The following is a 15,404-nucleotide window of genomic DNA, read 5'->3' as shown; positions in this document are numbered from 1 at the left end:
CTGGGAGTCCCCCCAACCGCGATCGCTGGCGACCGGGTAAGTAAAAAAAACAACGGAGGGCGAACAATTACGCCCGGTGGCGTTTAGAGACGCTTAAATAAGGACGTAATTGTACGCCCTCCGGTCTTAAGGGGTTAAATGCAGTCAAACTAGAACAGTCAACTTGTCAAACTAGAAACAGAATTGTGAATTGTTAAAGGAACACTATAGGGTCAGAAACAAATGTATTCCTGACCCTATAGTGTTAAACATACTATTGATTAGCAATTTCTCAGAAGATATACTGTCAGGTTACATAACAATAAATGTCACAGCATAGGATATACTCCCTAATTAATTCAATGTTAACAGCTCGTGTGGTATTCACTTTTATTTCTTGTACTTTTTGTGACAGTTTTTGAAAAACTTAGTTAAAATAAAATAAAAATAAAATCATTTTAATTAATAAGGACATTCTCTTTTTTTTTCTTCTAAATTTATATAGCACTAATAGTGTGTGTAATATAAGGATACATTTTATATTAATATGCTTCTCTGGCATAATGATGATGTTACATATCTGGGACTGTCGCATAATTTCTGAGGTACTAGTTCAATTTGTCTACTCCTCCAATTACTGTCCCTGTGTTCAAGATTTTGTGTTTAAATATAAATTAATTCAAGGCTTTAAATTTCCATGCTACCAGCTAGGCCTTAAAAGCTACTTATCACTAAAACAAATGGGGCGCTCGGATGCAGACGCCTGCTGGAGGGGCTGTGGAACCAAGGGTACATACATACACCTTTGTTGGGAGTGCCCTTCAATTTCCCAGCACTGGGTCAATGTTTCTGACCTCGCCTCCAGGATCCTTAATACAGACCTGCCAAACCTACACTTGCAATAGTAGTCCACACGACTCTTCCCCGTTGTGTCTTCTATCTCCTCGACCTGATCCTCTCTCTCTCCTACCCTCCCCTACCCTCCTTTAAGCCAGTCCCTCAACCCCCCACAACGTAAGCCACGGCACACCCCACAACTACCCAAAACGCACATACGGAGTCTGCCCAATAACAGTAATAACAGCATAACTATGCCTACCAGACATCAGACTCTCCCTCACACATTTATGAATAGAACAAGAAAAAACAAAGAGGACACCTAAAGCCACGGATACGAAATGGTGAGCAGTACCATGAGTACAACTACCTGAGCTGGGAGGTCATAGACCCAATTACCCTCTCCCATACCCGCAACTTCTACTCTTTCAAACTTATCTGACATATTTACTCCCGTGTATCAGAGAAACCATCAACACCACACCACCTATTAGAGTGTCCAATGTATCTCCTTGTATATGACCCCAAATGTACCTTTAATGAGCAGTGCTGTTTGCACTAATGGCATCTATTTTATGAACTGTAGTTACAGATGACACACTGTACATGTTGGATACCACTGTGACCATTTATTTTTTCCCTGATATGTACCAATTCCCTTTCTTTTTTCTGTAACCCCCGAGGTCATTGCAACAAATCCTGAAAATATACAAATTAAGAATTTATTTGAAAAAAAAGCTACAGGGAGTGCAGAATTATTAGGCAAATGAGTATTTTGACCACATCATCCTCTTTATGCATGTTGTCTTACTCCAAGCTGTATAGGCTCGAAAGCCTACTACCAATTAAGCATATTAGGTGATGTGCATCTCTGTAATGAGAAGGGGTGTGGTCTAATGACATCAACACCCTATATCAGGTGTGCATAATTATTAGGCAACTTCCTTTCGTTTGGCAAAATGGGTCAAAAGAAGGACTTGACAGGCTCAGAAAAGTCAAAAATAGTGAGATATCTTGCAGAGGGATGCAGCACTCTTAAAATTGCAAAGCTTCTGAAGCGTGATCATCGAACAATCAAGCGTTTCATTCAAAATAGTCAACAGGGTCGCAAGAAGCGTGTGGAGAAACCAAGGCGCAAAATAACTGCCCATGAACTGAGAAAAGTCAAGCGTGCAGCTGCCAAGATGCCACTTGCCACCAGTTTGGCCATATTTCAGAGCTGCAACATCACTGGAGTGCCCAAAAGCACAAGGTGTGCAATACCCAGAGAGATGGCCAAGGTAAGAAAGGCTGAAAGACGACCACCACTGAACAAGACACACAAGCTGAAACGTCAAGACTGGGCCAAGAAATATCTCAAGACTGATCTTTCTAAGGTTTTATGGACTGATGAAATGAGAGTGAGTCTTGATGGGCCAGATGGATGGATTGGTAAAGGGCAGAGAGCTCCAGTCCGACTCAGACGCCAGCAAGGTGGAGGTGGAGTACTGGTTTGGGCTGGTATCATCAAAGATGAGCTTGTGGGGCCTTTTCGGGTTGAGGATGGAGTCAAGCTCAACTCCCAGTCCTACTGCCAGTTTCTGGAAGACACCTTCTTCAAACAGTGGTACAGGAAGAAGTCTGCATCCTTCAAGAAAAACATGATTTTCATGCAGGACAATGCTCCATCACACACGTCCAAGTACTCCACAGTGGCTGGCAAGAAAGGGTATAAAAGAAGAAAATCTAATGACATGGCCTCCTTGTTCACCTGATCTGAACCCCATTGAGAACCTGTGGTCCATCATCAAATGTGAGATTTACAAGGAGGGAAAACAGTACACCTCTCTGAACAGTGTCTGGGAGGCTGTGGTTGCTGCTGCACGCAATGTTGATGGTGAACAGATCAAAACACTGACAGAATCCATGGATGGCAGGCTTTTGAGTGTCCTTGCAAAGAAAGGTGGCTATATTGGTCACTGATTTGTTTTTGTTATGTTTTTGAATGTCAGAAATGTATATTTGTGAATGTTGAGATGTTATATTGGTTTCACTGGTAAAAATAAATAATTGAAATGGGTATATATTTGTTTTTTGTTAAGTTGCCTAATAATTATGCACAGTAATAGTCACCTGCACACACAGATATCCCCCTAAAATAGCTATAACTAAAAACAAACTAAAAACTACTTCCAAAAATATTCAGCTTTGATATTAATGAGTTTTTTTGGGTTCATTGAGAACATGGTTGTTGTTCAATAATAAAATTAATCCTCAAAAATACAACTTGCCTAATAATTCTGCACTCCCTGTACTTATCACTGCAAGCCTGGAGAATATGGCACACTCACCAGTGGTAATAAAAAATATAATCTACTAGTTCAAGGGACTAAAATTGTCCAACCTACTTGTGTTCACACTCAAAGTAACTTCAATTACAACAATTAGTTTCTCTGCCTAGAGCATGGGTCCTCAACCTGGTCCCTACTGCCCAGTAGTGGGCGTTTCAGGATTCCAGGTGGGCGGTAGGGATTTTGGCGGCTAAATCCTCTTTTTGAGAGGATTTCTAATTTTTAGAGCGGGCGGGCGCGAGTGGCTTGGGGGCGCAAGATTTCAGTGACCGGTAGGAGGGAAGTGCTCCCTCCTGCCAGGCCACCTTCTGGACCCCCAGGCACGGCAGAGTTCTAATCCTAGCCGGCGAGGGAGCGCTAACCTCTCTGCTCCCTCGCACGAGGTTTGCTGATGCCGCGGGAGTTGGAATATCATGTCATATTCCGGCTCCTGGCATCAGTAGACAGCCCGCAAGGGAGCAGAGCAGAGAGGTTAGAGCTCCCTTGTCGCCTCGGATTAGAACTCTGCCGCCCGCCGAAGTGAAGCCCCACTGGACCCCAAGGACAGGTCCACACCTGCTCTCCAGGTAGGGAGGCTGGTTGGACATTTAATATTAATAATTTGTGAGTGTGTATGTGTGTGTGTCGGTAAGTGTATGTGTGAGTGTGTGTATGTTTGTGTGTGTGTGTGTATGTGTGAGTGTGTTTGTCTGTAAGTGTGTGTGTGTGAGTGTGTATGTGTGTGTGACTGTGTATGTGTGTATGTTTGTCTGTGTGTATGTGTTTCCCTGTGAGTGTGTGTGTCTGTAAGTGTATGTGTGTGTGTTTGTGAGTGTGTGTGTCTGTAAGTGTATGTGTGTATGTTTCTGAATGTGTGTGTCTGTAAGTGTATGTGTGAGTGTGTATATGTGTTTGTCTGTGAGCAGAGTTCTCTTTAGAATAGAAGAAAGAAGGAGCAGAGTATTTGTAGAATAGGAGAAAGAAGGAGCAGAGTACTGGTAAAAAAGGAGAAAAAAGGAAAAGGAGAGAATTGTTGTTGGCTAATAATAGTAAGTGGGCTACCTAGCTCAGCCTTCCAACTGGGCATTGCTATAAGGAAGGTTAAAAAATAGAAAGAAGGGGGGGGGAAAGGTGGGGAGGGGAATTGAGGAGGGAGAGGAGGGGAGCTGATGCACAGATGAGAAATCATATTATGAGCAAACAGAGAAATCGTCTGAATATCAACGAAAGAGGAGACCTTCGTTTGTTCCTTACGAAAATCGAACCAGATATCAAATATTTAGTCTCGCAGCATCAACCTCAAGGATCTCATTAATCACTAGTAAAGGTAATTTTTATTTACTTTGTTTTCTCATTAAACTTCAGAAAGTTAAAAACATTATAAACAAGCCTAAAGTAGAAATAAAAAGATAAATGTACGTACGTTTTTTTTTAAACACCCTCCTTTCTAAAAAATATTCTGCACTTGCGCGAAAACTGGTGGGCGGTAAGGAAAAAAAATTTCCATCAAGAAAGATGCATTAGTGGGCTGTAGGTAGAAAAAGGTTGACTACCACTGGCCTAGCCCTAGAGTATAGTTTCTGCTCCCTTGAAGTGTGCATGTGCATGTATGTGTTGGCCCTGTGTGATATATGTGTGGTTTGTGTTTAATATATGCGTTTGCTGACTGTATGTGATGTGCCTGATGGGGCTTTTTGTTGAGATTAAATTATGATCCCTGGTGGGGTTCTGTAACCCTGGCAGGGGTTTAACTCACTCAGCCCTCCCTAGGCGCCAGGCGATAGGAATTTCTCACCCTTGATCTATGTTTATATGTGCCGTCCATGTTTGACAGAATGACACTGACCTCTAAAACTGGAGTGATATCAGCGTGCCAGTTAGAGCCTCATTTTTATGAAACCACTATCAATTGTTTTGACAAAAAGAGCAGTGGATGTCACCAATAACACCAAGCTGGAATAATACACTGAGCTCTAATAAAACACTGATTTGCAGTGATTGCGTTGTTTAGCCTGTTCCTGTAAGCTGCTGCTTTTTAAAATTCCAGTTTTTGTGCACCAACGGTTTGTGCAGTGTGATGCATAGTGACACTGAACAGGCTGAGAAGCACAGTCCCTGTAGTGATTTCACTGCGTCTGCAGTTAACTGATTTCTCCATAATCCACTTCAGTTCCAACATACTCACCGTGTCAGATGTATTTAACCTACTTCCCCTGGATTTTATATGATTTCATTTTATTCAACAATTCCAATTGTGAGAGCTTTTTGAAAGTACTGAGCACAGTGTGACTAGATGGAGGTCAGGAAGGATAGGGCTTTTCCATACTAATAATTATAATAACATACCGGGCCTGTTTTTATCTGGCCAGGAGTCGATTGAAATGGATTATATCTTGGGCTGAGCTGATGGAATCCTATTTAATATCCTGCATCCAGTCCCAGGGATCATACCACAATTATGACTTTAGAACATTAGTATTTTTTTTGATACATCAGAGAATGTTTAATAAACAAGCCTTTGTTTGATACGGCTTCATGAATGCAGACTAGTATTTTGTTCTGAACTGTGAGATTAGGCTTGTGGCCCAGTTACAATCACAAGAAACATTTACCCATCAACCAGACAGTTGGCAGTGACTGGTCTGAATAAAAGCAATTTAGTATAGTTCCTTAATTTACTTTACAACAAAACATTGTAGATTGTGTAATCTCTCCCTTATTATCCACTTCAGGGCCAAAGGGTTAAGCAAGTATAATTCCATGAGATGGTTAAAGGGGTGCTTGCAGTTGGAGCTCACCCTATTTGGAAATGTAGAGAAGTATTATCACTCCCTCCAAATTGACTATTTTTTTATGAAGATAAAATCTTTAAGAAATCCAAATGCAGTCAAAAGATATACTGAGACAGTAGGGACTACGTTACAAAATGACTCCCATTTCATATTTTGAGTATTCCTAACAGGTGACTGTTTTCATTTAAAGGCTTATTCCTTTAATAAACTGCTCTAACCTCTAACAGTGTGACTTAAAAACTCCCGTGTCCTCCATGTTGACAATGACTTGATATTGTTGAATGATGCGATGTTCTTGTAGCACCACGGCTCCTGAGCACAAATTCATCTTCCAACTTTGCTGACAGCTCATTTTTACTTTACGAGGCAACATTTAGTTAGCATTTAATTGCTCTTCAATAGCCTTGCTCCGCTGACCTCGATGGTGGATTTAGTCTGTTTGCATTGACTGCTAAAAGCATCTTTTAAGGAAGTAATGTTTCATGCACCTTCAAGTTGTTAAATAGATATTGATCACGCTCCAAAGAAAGCTGCCCGGGGCAGGTGGGCTATATCTTAACAGCAGATCTGTGTTATTCAGTGTCTGCTCAGCACAATGTGGCTATTATAAATAGTCCCATCAATCAGGGTTCTGCTCATTGTATAGCCTCAATAATAAATATTACACTGATTTTAATGTAAACGAAGTGTTTTAGACAAATAATAAGGTGTTGGGTTTAAAATATTGAATACTAACCTGTGCACCACATATGTTCTGAAATACATTTCCTTCTTATGCTAAGCTGAGGATTACTTTTTTCCCCCCTCCATTTTATAGCCATTGCAATGTTCATTGTCTTTATAAATAAATTTTATGGCAATGCATTTTAAATGATTGGGAGATAAATTGATCCAGTTTCCCAAGGGAGTATCAAAGTGCCACTGTCTACCCCTACATGACTTGGAAACTATTTTACTGGCTGCATTAATGACCCTGCCAGCTAAATATTTAATGCTGATATTGGGTTACATGGAAGTCCCAGAAATACTGACCATATTGCGGTTGCCGTCATTAGTAAAATGTTCCCTTTTGTTTTTTTTCATCTTCTTAGGATGGACGCAATACAAGGACCAATTATGACTACAAAGCACTCCCTATTGTAAGCCATTAATTGTCAGCAGAAGCCATTGTGCTGGACTTTTTACTTGAACGTAAGTGTTTTCTTTATATTAATTAATAAAGTAATGATGAATGGTGGGAATGCTTGATAATCTTTCACCACTGTTTCTGAAGAGCAATTTAAATGAATTGATTCTAATCTGTTGTAAAATGTATAATTTTATATGCGATGCAGGTCACTCTGTGTTAAATGCAGGTTTATTTGTTAGTTACATACGATATAAGGTGGAGAATCCTTCTTATTATGGTTTAAGATAGTTCTTAGACGAGTATCGTCCTAAAAATGAAATATAAAAAGACAAACAATAGTGCAATATTGCCAATCTGATCAAATAAAGTGCAGATAGCATGTGGAAATGCACTAACAAGCGTGAAGCCAATGAATAAGGCTCAAACTTCCAGCTCTGTGGGATATATATTTGAGCCTTATTCATTGGCTCCACGCTTGTGAGTGCATTTCTACCTACTATCTGCACTTTATTTTATCGGATTGGCAATATTGCACTATTGTTCGTCTTTTTATATTTCGTTTTTAGGACGATACTCGTTTAAGAACTATCTTAAACCATAATAAGAAGGATTCTCTACCTTATATCGTATGTATATTTCTGTTTACTGTGGGATCTAAGGGAAACTCACTAAGGTGTTAGAGTATCTATCACTACTCATATTACTCCCTGGGATACTGTAACTATTCATTACTTTATTTGTTAATTAGATTTAAATAGTTATCCGACCTCTGACCCTAGGTTGCAAGCCAGTAATATTTATTACCATGCACTATTGGTTTGTAATGTTTAAAGATAAAGATAATTTTCTTATGGCTTTTATGCCTGGAGGAAAAATAACTGTTGGAGTATTCACGGCTCTTGTATAATGCAGTCAAGTATTCAGTATGCATTTTTCTCAGGCTTTTCTTGGGATGTGGTAACTGTTGGTATTTACCAAAGTGGCATCACTGAATTCTCTTGTGTTTTGTTCTTTACCATTTATACAGTAGCTTTGGTTTACTTTTAGACCCATTAAAAGGTAAAAGCGTCAGTAGAAATTAGGAAAGAAAACTTATTTGATGTGGAAACGACATACAGATAGCATCAAACTTTAAAAAGCCTTTAGATATTGTATCAGGCATTCAACATAGCAGTTGTTAGTTTTAGTAGAAATCTGCTTATAAAATGACATTACATAGTTTTTTTTCTAACTTCTAATGTGTATCTGTATCTTTAATGGGTGTCCCGCAGAGCCTGGGAGCTAGATTTGTACAGCACCATTCACTCCATCCAACCTCCAGTGACCCCCAGGACTCTCTGGTGTTGATGGCTGTAGAAGGAATGGGCTCAGCCCCACAATGATAGTATTGATAATTAATTACGTTGCACAGCTAGACATTGTTGGGAATTCGCTGTCTCCATAATAGCCTATTGACAACCATCAGCTTGCCTCTCCTGGAATGGAGGCTGATTTGCATATTTCCTTTTCACAATCTAGAAACTCGACATCTCATATAATGGATGATGACCTAATTGGAAATACTATTATTTCAGCCCTAAAAAAAGTTTATTCTGCATGGAGAAATCTCTCCCTCCCCTCGTTCGGCCATGAAGGAAGAGCCTTTGTTACTGATTCAGTGTTATCCGTTATCCGTTGTCCAGACTTTGAGGGCCAAACCCAATGCCAAGCATTCCTGGCAACAGCAGCATACCCCTCCCAACATAGCTTACTGGGATTGTACATGTTGTCTTGCAATGTATCCGTATGTAAGTACTACAGATCCTTAGGTATGTCCCTTCTCGGTCCCTCTGCTCTGCATGTGACCTCCTGAACGCTGCTCGCACCCGTACAGCCAACCCGCGCTTGCAGGACTTCTCGCGGGTGTCTCCCTTCCTATGGAATAGCCTGCCTACCCCCATCAGACTCTCCCCTAGTCTTGAATCCTTTAAGAAGTGCCTTAAAACCCATCTCTCTTTAGGAAAGCTTATGGCCTCCCAGAGTACCCTCTACCTTACACACCTGTCTCTTGCTCTCTCCTATAGGGCAGCACTTTACTCTCTCCTCCAACTCTGCTTCACTTCCACCTTATTTGATTGATATTTCCTGTCCTAATGTGTTTTATACCCCACCTCCTATAGCTGTAAGCTCGTTTGAGCAGGGTCCTCTTCAACCTAATGTTCCTGTAAGGTTGTCCTATTTATAGTTAAATCCCCCCTCTCATAATATTGTAAAGCGCTACAGAATCTGTTGGCGCTATATAAATGGCAATAATAATAATAACACTAACAAGTCTGTTAGAGATGAAAACTGGCATGGTATGCACACTTGATGAAACTAACTAACTAAAATATAATCCAGAACACATGCAGTAAGTCATAACATTTAGGAGTAAAGTTCCACTGGGTGAACAACATCAAGGCTGGAGGTCTGTAAGCAGCGAAAGTCCCCCTCTATCCAATCCCCAGCGCGGGGAGACCATTCTTACCTGCAGGAAGACAATACCAAGTCCCTTTTCGTTCAGCAGGATGAGCTTGATTTCGGGGCTTCTGCAGCGCTTGCTGAGTAAGAGCATTCCAAGGGTGTGAGCGGCGGACGTGGGGATGTTCCATGATGACCTGTGGCCCAGAGAGTGCTCGCCTCACAGCCAGATTGTGTCGCTGGAATAGGTGCCGCTGTAGAGGCTCCTTCCTCTGTCTCCTCACCATCCACACTGCGACATGGTCTAGCCCAGCTGATCATGGCACGGCTGTGCTTCGCAGTGGGTCAGGCTGGGGTGATGTTGCAGAGAGAGGTCACTGTGATCGTCGCTGGAGTTGGACTACCGTAAGCTGGGAGCCCCTCTGGGTTTCATGGCATCAGGCCAGATTCAGCTCCAGTTGGACCCCACACCTGGAGGGAAGTAGAGTAGCCTCTGTTGCAGCCTGGCTCTCTGAGGCGGCATGGGAGGTAAGCTGGAGCAAACGGCTTTGTAAGCGGAGCCAAAAGACTTGACAGACCTTCTCGAATTTAGCCTCTAAGATCTCCTTCCATGACAGGCCCTCCAGACCAGCTTGGGCTGTTTGAGGTTGTAGCGCATCCACTCTGCGGAGGTGGAGGTGCACCCAGTAAGGATCCGGGGGGGAAGGGGCAGGGCTGCACAAACATTTTTAACAGACTTAAGCCTGGATCCGGGAGATCGGCCGCCTCTCCCATCCACCGGTCAGTTGGCTTCAGTAGGCCGCATGTTTCCATCAGGACACCCAGATTCAGGCTTAGTGTATAGTAAGGGTGATCCCCAAGTGGCCTAGGGTTGTGTCAAGCTGGATTAAACCGAGGTATTTCACGATTTTAGTTCAAGTTGACAGAAGCTAGCAGAATACACATCTAGCCATCTTGGTTGTCAGGCCCGGCCCCCCATATTATAGATGGCATCATTTTAAGATTATTTCAAGATGTTATTATCACAACTCTGTTCCTGCACAGCTTCACACATACACCAACATATTATTATTATCCTCCATGTTATCCAGAAGTGCTGTCACTCATGACGAACCCCTTATAGAGAGTCCCCGCTCAGATTCCCTGGATCTTAACCCTTTATAAATCCCACTGCCTGTTGCCCTCTCCTTGTGCATCCAGAGGCTTTTCTGTCATTGCTTCAGTTTGATTTAGACATTTTAAACAACATTTCATATGAATACCTTTTCCAACTGTCCCACCTGGGAAATTCATCATAATCTGCACTGTGGGATTGTACAGTTTTACGCAGTATCTAACCTCTTTATGAAACTTAACTGGATGACCTCTGGCCCATGGGCTTAGTTTAATTCCAAGGCCAAGATTTGAGCCATACCTGAATCAATGTATACAGCAAGATTGTATCTAGGATAAATTGTACTGAACCATATTAAAGGTAAGCCACCTCTCGTTATTCAAGCTTTCTCATAGGATTCATCCTAATTAAATAAATTTTTTTTTTTAACCATGTACAGGCTAAATAGTTATGATCAGCATCTTTCTGGTTAGGTCAGGGAGAGTTTCTGGGACATAGAACTCCTGGGAGCTTTGTCTGTGAACAGTAAGGGGTGTAGACATTTTGTACTTTTAATGAAACATTTTAAAAATGGAAATTACATTAAAAGTAGATTGATAGTAAATGAATTCATTAAAACCATTTAGACCCCAGGATTTACTTGGAAACTAGTGAAAATCTAAATATACCTTTCTTGTTTATATATTTTGATGTTGTAGCCATCGTTTTGGGTGAGTGATTCATTAAGAGACATTTTGTGCTGGCACTTTCAACAACCCCTGTCCTTCAAATTATGAATGAGTACTTTATATTTTACATCCTGTTTTTCCATCCATCACGAAGTACTCCTACTTATACCGGAGAAACTGACGGAAGCCAAGCACAGAGAGATGGACACAGGTTTCTTCAGGAAGGAAGAGATTCTTTATTGGATCACCGATCGGGACTCAGAGGGACTAGCGTCACCAAAATACAGCAAATTCTGAGCCCCGGACAATAGTGCAGGCTCCTTATATAGGCATATAACTCCTCCCATATTAAGCTCCACCCGCACATTCTCTTGACCAATCAATACAATATAAGAATTAACTTCCTGTTTAACCGCATGGCTTGTCCAGCACAATGGAGGAGGGGGAATACTATATCCTGTATTCTTGCACATGCTCCGTACACTACTGATCGTATCTTGCCTCGTGCAACCAACTGATCGATACGTCAGCATATGCACGTACACATGCCACGTGGTAATCTCGGCCTACTAAATTTATTTTTACCGAGATTCCACCACATTCCCCCCTTTGATGCCTCTTGATATTTTACAATTACTTGAGGCATCACATAACCTTAGTTTGCTTACACCGCAAGTTACCTTGAACCAGACCAGACTTATCTTATGATGTGAATCTTCAACATTCATCTTCTTGCATTGGTTCTCCCTGATCTAGAGCCTTATATTTATATATCGCCATTATCTGTGCAGCAGCCTTCCTCTCTGCTATACTTCCTATCAGGCTTTGCACAGACCTAACTATTAAGGGTATAAGACACGGCAGGAGTAGACACAACAGTAAAATCAGTAGGACTCCACCTACCACTGCCTTAAGCCCTCCAAACCACTCATACCAGCTACCAAACCAACTACTTGGATTGTACCCTTTCCATACTTGAGTAGGCACATGCGCTAGTTTAACCATATGGCTAGTAAGCTCAGCTATTGCTTGCCCTTCGTCGTCTATTTGAAGACAGCAATTGCTTAGGTTAAACTTCCCACATACACCTCCCTCTACTGCCAAAAGGTAATCCAAGGCTAATCTATTTTGGTAGACTGCTGTCCTCATCCTGGTGTTATGCTTCGCTAGAAGATTGAGCGCTTGTGATGTCTCATTTGTGATAATCTCAACCACCGCCTGTAATCTTATAATACGGTTGAGCATATAAATAGGGGTTCTATAACCAAAGGTACCATCCTCAGCCCACGTGGCTGGCCCATAATAATCTATAATACGCTGGGGAGGCCATTCATTATCTTCCCAGGTGCCTATCTCTATGGGTCCCCTTTTCTTCCTATGATTCACATCATACACTTTAACACCTAAAGTCTCACCTGTTTCAATCGGTAACAAGAAGAAGGATGGTTTGAGCATACCCAACACACATGCCCCTTCCCAGTCCTGTGGCAGCTCCGAATAGGCTTTCTTACCACAGATCCAGTACAAATTTGCTGGGGCTCTCCAGGTAGATGTGATGGATAAATCAAACCACACATCCTTTAAATTGGCGTATCTAGCAAACGGGTTAGATGGTTCTGAGACATTTGAAGCCGACCACCAAGTTGTATTCTTTGTATCATCATCATAAGCTTTTTGCCCTAGACAAGTTAATTCTCCTACAGAAGTATTATACATTATTCCTTTCCTTGCTATGCAAACATAACCTATGATGGAGGTCTTTAATCTCCACTCAGATTTACCTCTAACACTCAAATGATAATCGGCTGGTGCAGATATTAGTTGGTCAACTGCCTCAGAACCGGACATTACCTCCTTTGCTTCCCAAGGCCATTGGTCTCCCATGTTAGTACCTCCACACACATAGCAGTTGGTAACATTAAGACTACCGGCAATACTTTCAGCTAGGTCAATGAACAGGTTCTTAGCGCTATGGGGGATCTTATTATCTATACTCATCTCTTCATAAAAGGAGTGGTATACTTGATGAGTCTGGGAGGATACCGTATCAGTCTCTATCCCTATAAACAATAATGTCCCAGGATCTAAACCCGTCCCGTATATCTGAAACCCAAATAAATTGCCATACTTATCTAGGAACTTGTCGGGATTATTAATAAGTATATGGACTGGGTTGCATTCCATAGACTTACAATATGGGCTAGTCGGCAACTTAGTCACTATCATGTCTTTGTCTACTGTCTGTCCCCAAGTCGCCCACCCCACACAAGACCAATATGGGCAAAAGTTATAGTCTTTATTTGGGCATCTAGGACTCACATATTTATTTTTACTACTGGGACAAATATATTTATCATTAGACCCATACGTCCTCTCCCATCTAAGATCCCCACATACATTCCACGGCTTTCTACCACTTGATATCGCTTTGCACGCATCAAATAGCAGAACACCCGAAGAATGTACGGATTCTAACACCGTCTTGTTAATTAGGGTCCCCTGAGGATCTCCATTCCTGAGAGTCAACCAAATTGTACGAGGTTGATACTCCGGACTGAAGCACTTAGGTTCTCCTACTCCTAAATGGCATACACTATAGTCTATATTTAAGTATCTACATCTTGATACATCTCCTTTACATTCGTATTGTGAATGCCAAATTAGGGTTTGGGAAATATGGTTACCTGTTCTCGTAGTCTTAATGCATACCTCACAGCTAGGAGTGTCGGTACCTCTACCTTCCTGAATATAAAAACACATGTAAATAAACACAATCAAAAGCACATCTTTCGCCGTCATCCTCAGTCTTCGTCCGTGCGATGGAACCTCAGCTTCCAGGATGTGAGGGCTGCAGGGAATGGAGTCCTGCTCGTCTTCACAGGTGTCCCTTCGAGACTTTCCTGGCTTATACACTATGTGTTGGTAAGAGGATAGGCTTTATTATGGCCTTCTCACTCACACCTGTAACAATAAAATTTGTAATCCACAATAATTCCTCGTTACTCCGACTGAGTAGTGCGTTTCAACCGGATCTTGCAGGGATTCTCTGGATCTGCTGTAACTTGCCAAGAATCGACTGCTGCTGGTTTAACCCTGGAGTGATGTATCCACGGAGTCACTTCTGCTACTTTTATCGCTGTAGGGGTAGACAAAAGAACAACATAAGGACCTCTCCACTTGGGCCCTAACGGTACATTATTCCACTCTTTAATCCACACTTGGTCTCCTGGATGATAATTATGAACAGGGGGATAAATATTCACAGGTAATCTATCTTGTACCCATTTCTGTACCTCCTCCATAGTCTTACCCAACTCTACAACCTGCTGCCGGGTAATTCCTTCTCCCAACTGACTCAAATCCCCCCTTAAGTTACCAAGTACGGGAGGTGGTCGCCCATACATAATTTCAAAAGGAGAGAGGCCCATCCTTCTGGTAGGGGTACTGCGGATTCGCAATAGAGCTATAGGTAAGAGAACGTTCCACTTAAGTTGGGTTTCCTGACACATTTTAGCCAACTGGTTCTTAATAGTTCTATTCATTCTCTCTACCTTACCAGAACTCTGGGGTCTATATGCAGTATGAAGCCTCCACTTTATACCAAGCATATGAGTCAGTTGTTGTAGGCACTGGTGAACAAAAGCTGGACCATTGTCCGATCCTATAGAACAGGGTAGTCCATATCGGGGTATTATTTCTCGTAGCAGGAATCTCACAACTTCTCCTGCTTTCTCTGTACGAGTAGGACATGCTTCTACCCAGCCTGAATAGGTGCACACAATTACCAGCAGGTAACGATGTCCACCCGATTTAGGCATCACTGTAAAGTCTATTTGTAGATCGGACATGGGGAGTCCCCCCATAAACTGGACTCCTGGTGGCTTTACTGGTCCTTGTCTTGCATTATTCTTAGCACACGTTACACATCTGCGTACAATGGCCTGAGTCAAGTTGGACAATCTTGGTATGTAGAAATGTTTCCGGAGAGATTCTTCAGTACTGTCTCTCCCAGAATGTGTCCCGTTATGATAATTTTGGACAATTTCTACCGCTAGCGATGCTGGTATAACTATTCTCCCATCTTCTAGCTGATACCACTTGTTCTCCAAATACTTTCCCGGTTCAGTCTTTAACCAC

This window comes from Pelobates fuscus, chromosome 11 (genome assembly GCF_036172605.1).
Source record: "Pelobates fuscus isolate aPelFus1 chromosome 11, aPelFus1.pri, whole genome shotgun sequence".
NCBI classification, from domain to species: domain Eukaryota; kingdom Metazoa; phylum Chordata; class Amphibia; order Anura; family Pelobatidae; genus Pelobates; species Pelobates fuscus.
This window is presented reverse-complemented; position numbering follows the sequence as displayed.